Here is a 5,571-nt window from a genome sequence, read left to right as displayed (position 1 = left end):
GTACAACTAAAATGCTAAAACATTCTCTCATGATTCACGTACCGACTGAGGGGCAGATCTTTAAAACTCAACCCACAGTTGTAATCAGCGTAATTCAAACCGTTACAGCCTCGGTGATCATCACCTCGTCAGCTGCGAGGAACGCTGCTGCTTTACATCTACAGCAGAAGACATTATTATTTACAATCATTCTCCTACGTGTCTCCTACACGACATCGGTTTGACGTAAAAGCACACATGCAGAGAGACCAGTAAAATATGAGTCATTCTTTTTCCACACTTGCAGTCTCAGATCGGCCATATTAAACTCTGCTCACTGATGGAAGGATGAAACATTAAACAGAGTATTACTGATTAAAACCATGAGAATAATTTAATATGCAAGTGTGATTTTTTTTCCCTTTTACCTTCTTGGTGCTCGACTAAAAGAATGACTGACTAACTTAATGACTGACTGACTGAATGAATGTTGAGTTTGCTTTTTTGTCAAAAGCTTCTCTTGGCAGTATCTGAAGTGTACCTCAGTGTGCAAACCTGTGCTGTGTAAAAAAAACTTGCAGAAGAGTTTCTGAAAAGCAGATTCACTGTAGAGAGGATTAGGATATATACATTCACTAACAGCTTTATTAGGTTAATCATGCTAGTACTGGGTTAGGCCTCCTTTTGCCTTCAAAGCTGCTTTAATTTTGGTGGCATAGACTCAACATGTTGCTGGCAACATTCCTCTGAGTTTTCAGTCCATATTGACACGATAGCATCACACAGCTGCTGCAGAGTTGTTGGCTGTACATCCATGGTGTGAATCTCCCATTCCACCACATCCCAAAGGAGCTCCATTGGATTGAGATCTTGTGATTGTTGAGGCCATTTGAGTACAGTGAACTCATTGTCATGTTCAAAACACTGGTTTGACACCATTTCACCAATAGCAGCAGTCTGAACTGTTGATATCATGCAGGGCGGATCTACAGTTGTTGTTTACACCACATTTTCACTCTATCACTCAAATGTTGCTTCAGAAATCGAGACTCATCAAACCAGGCATGAATTTAAAGTCTTCCGATCTCACAAGTGGTTCTTTGAGTTACTGTTGACTTCTTCTGATCTCAAAGCAGCCTTGCCATCTTCCTCTGACGTCTGATTGTCATGGACTGTGGGAGTGTCCGGGGTTTTTCCACCTGTAGGCTGCCAGTCTCCTCTCTGCTTGTTTGGGGTGGAGCTTCTTATGTCTCACCTGGGCCTCATCTACAAGCATTCAGCAGGAGGAATTCTTAAACCAGAGCAACCAGCCAATCCTCGCCTGTTTATTATGTGCCTTCTGGTGGTAACTAGGCAGCTCTCTTCTGAAATTGTGTTATCTGACTTTTCCTTGTGTAACCTTGTCCTCCTTGTGTACAGAGGGTGTCGATTCCCGCAAATTTGACTCACCTGGAGGGAACTTTAATTCCTCAGCTCTGGAAATATCTGACTGCTTTCCCTGCCTGTTTGTCTACTCTCCAGCCTGCCACTGCACCCTGGATACTCAGGCTGCTGAACTGCCTCTGGATACTCCGACAGACTTCCCCTCCTCAGTGCTTTCTGCACCCGGACCTGCAAGTTAGGAGAACAAACTCACCAGTAAACTCTCCTCTGTGATCTGCTCATTACCTCAAAACAATAACCACTTCTCCATCCTCTTGCAGACCCTTCCTCGTTCGTCGCTGCAACCCCCCGTAATTCTGTCCCTGGAGCCCCCTTTCCAATACCAGTTGCCATCTTGCCCCGCAACTATACCTAGCCCAGGTCCCCTCTCCCTTGTAACTTTCAGGTTTTAATAAAAACTCTTTTCCAGTGTGTAGTGTGTCTGCATTTGAGTCTACTCCTTAAGCAAACTGCTTGGTTTATGACACTGATATCATTGAGGCATTTTTAAACATTTTGTTTGGACTTCTTGTTTTTAATTCAGTTAGTTTCCAGAGTAGGTTTGCTCATCTCAGTTCAGTTATTATTGCTGTACTTTTTGTTTAGTTTTTTAATATTAATGTACGGAGGGCATATGAGGAGGCAGGATTTAGGATCAGTGGTATTTCAATAGAAACAGAACTTTCTGAAAGCAGCTGATTTACAGTCTTGAGGACATCAAAATTCTCAATGAACGTGTTATTTCACTATCAGGGGCCACATTGTCAATTACATTTGACAACATGTTTTGTAAGAGAGTGGCAGATGGAATAAGCATGGATCTGAGGCTGCAGTTGGGAAACTCTGTGAGGACTGGCAGTGGCTCCCGGGCTGGGCAGACACCCATATACTAATGAGGGGTGTCAGAACTTAGGAAGGGGGAGAGAAGATGGACAAAAATGAAGACAAACCACCTGTACTCCTGGAATGCTAATATAGTGTAAAAAGTCTGAATCTGAAATTCAGGTCAATTATTTCCAAAAAAGCTTCAGCAGGAAAGCTGTGAGAACAAATTTAATCTATCAGTTACCAAAAATAAAGTGATTTTTTCTATAGTTTTAATTTTATTGTAGTTAGTTTCACAAAAACACACAAAAAAATCTACTTTATTTGAGTTATCTAAAATACTTTTTCCACAGCTAATTTCAATTTTTACTTTTACTACTGGTTTTAGTTAACTATAGTTACAATGTTGGGAAAATCCCAGTTGTCACTTTCACAATAATAATAATAATAATAATAATAATAATAATAATAATTACAGGGTTAAAAACTGTTAAAAAGAGTTAAAAACAATAAGAATATAGAATTCCTATCAAGTGCAAAATGCAATATTTATAATTCAAGTTGGTAGTTTATGTATGGACTTGAGAGGAAAAAAGAAGAGAATTAGAGTAACCAAGGTGTGAACAAGCTTTGACAGTACTGTTGGCTTAGACAGCAAGATGGAGCGAATTAATGTTGAAGAGGGAAGAACACAGAATTAGTGATGTTAATGCCAGATTTATTTATTTATTTATTTTTACCAGAATTTGATTTCCTGGAGGCAAACACAGAAGATAGTGGTAGCAGGTTTAGTAGACGGGTAGAGCTGGGTGTCATCAGCATAGCAATGGAAAATTACACTTAAAAAAATCACCGCACTTCACAATTCTGGTGCGCTGTTGTATTTATCACCTCCACATGTCTAAGTGTGTTTAGTTGATTCCATGTGACTGGCTGATTAGATATTTGAATTAATGAACACTTAAACTCATGTGTCTAACAAAGTGGCTGGTATGTGTAGATTGTAATATAAAGAATATTATGAGTATTTTGTGGTAAAACATCAACCATCAATAAAACTTGAGTCAAACCAGAGCAACAGCATAGTATTTAAGAAGTTCAATAAGATGAGGTCAACCTTATTTAAAGTACAGCAAGTCAATGTGTAATTCTACAGACAGAACAAGTGCTAATTCACCTGAAACAATCAGTCTTTTAAATCAGAAGCTAGCCCAGTTCACTGGATGTCAGGGCACAGTAATTTCCCACATGGAAGAAGAAGTCAAGGTTCTCTTTTAGCTTATTGCACTGAAGCAGAAACATAATCAGTGCAAAGTACATGATTATTGTGGTAAGAGAAACATTATCAAAAGAACCGTGGGGATAACAGCACAGATGGAAGGAAAACTAGCACCCTGATGCATTTTCAGCTGTCAAACTGTCACATAGAACGCTACTGACACATGGCCCACCTGCCTCCTATGTTTCTCTGATATGACAGGCAGCAAGCTAATTTGCTCAACACTCTGTGTCTGAAAAGTCTGGAATCACTGGGAATTGGCCAAGTGAACAGCATTTCAAAGACGCTTGTCATGAGTGGGAATTGAACAATAGCTCCATTCAAAGACTAGAAATCCTCAGATCATTCAGCCATTGTAATGTATGCAGGGGAACAAAAAGATAAATAACGATATACTGCTCATCCCTAAGATGCTTGAAAATCCAGACTCCCCGATACCGATAGCATCAAGGTAGCTCCCACTGCTGACTTCTCCTTCTGTTTTCAATGAACTTTTTTTTTTCACTGCATATCAAGACTACCTCCAGCAGGGACTTCACACATGGATAGGAATTCAAAGTTGTCATGTCAAGTAGGCCTGCTTGCAGTAAGGTGTGATAGTGATTCCACACGCTATGGTCTGGCCTTGTCATTTTCATTTGGTCACTGTAAGGGGCTTTGCTCCTCCTCGCCAGCGTCCTCTCTGGTGGCAGTGACATGTACAAACCCAAACGGAGGCCGCATCAGTGTGCGATCAGTGACTTGAGAAAGTGTTCAGTCTTTTCATATGAGATGCACACACATACTGTACAAAGGTCTTTCAAGGTAACCCTTAGTGATAGCATGACTGAGATTTAACTTAGCCCAGAGCTGGGGCTAAACAGAGGCTGCCTGGGTTTTGAATTTTCAACAGTTTGTGGTGGAATAACATTTCTTTTTCCAGTTCAGAGAACAGAGGGCCCTTTTGATAGATGTGTGTAGGCAGCAAGAAAAGGCACGCCTGAGCACACACTCATTTGCACGCACATACACACCGAGCGGCAGACAGAGACGGGAGCTTTTAGTGACTGAGGCACTCTGCTTTTCCAGGAATGCGCGGATGAAAACAGCACTTCAGTGTTAACCTTGAAGCATTGAGCAGTGCTGCCTTCAGAGTACGTGAGAACCCAGAAGGACCACAAAACAAATTATTGGACCTGTAGGCTGCAAGTAAAATTACTTCCCTTTCTGCCTCTTTATTTCCATGAGTAACCCTTCATCGTTTATGTTGACAGAATATTAAAGAGCCTGGTGAGGGAGGATGAAAAAAAGGGTACATTCATCACTCCATCTCCTAGTCAGAATTTATTTTCCTTTCTCTGTGGACCACTGCTTTTATGAATGACACCCAAGTGAACAGGCTCACACTTATCTTTCAGCCGGGATATCATCTTATCACGGCGCATATAGAGAGGACGAGGTGTGTTGTCATCTAAAGTCAGAATGTGTTTCTCCTCAATCGAGTCTATCAGCGTAAAAACACACAGCATGTTCTATAGTGTTGATGCACTCACTCGTCCATTTAGTTCAATTTAATTTTCTGGATTTACGCAGCTTTGAGGACTACAAAGGTTTTGCAGCATATACTGTTAACTGCAAAAGGTTAACTGCATCCAGCAAAAATCACAACAACAGTTGAGCAGCAAAAAAGAGCACGAGATGCGATGTCTCCCAATATAAAATCCCATCTAACATTTATATGATTTCATCCCAAAGAAAAGTACACAAGGTTTGTTTGGGACTAAAATATTAACACTGAGCAAAAGGAAAGAGGAGACAAGCTCGTGAACAAAACAAGACAAGGAATGAGAGATTGGGCTAATTTTACAGAATATAATTCAACTTAAGCAGCTTGTGATATTCACGTCAAAGCCTGACTGAATTTAAGACAAATACCTTAAATTAAACAATTCACCCGCTTGACATACTGAGCGATGAAAGAGACCCATGTAAATACTGCTAAAAGTAACCATGGCGCTAAATTTATTCTGTATGCATTCATACTTTAAACATACTCTCTAATATTTCTGCGGTTGGCTTTCTTTTCA

This window comes from Oreochromis niloticus, linkage group LG8 (genome assembly GCF_001858045.2).
Source record: "Oreochromis niloticus isolate F11D_XX linkage group LG8, O_niloticus_UMD_NMBU, whole genome shotgun sequence".
Classification (NCBI taxonomy): Eukaryota; Metazoa; Chordata; class Actinopteri; order Cichliformes; family Cichlidae; genus Oreochromis; species Oreochromis niloticus.
Note: the sequence above shows the minus strand (reverse complement) of the source record.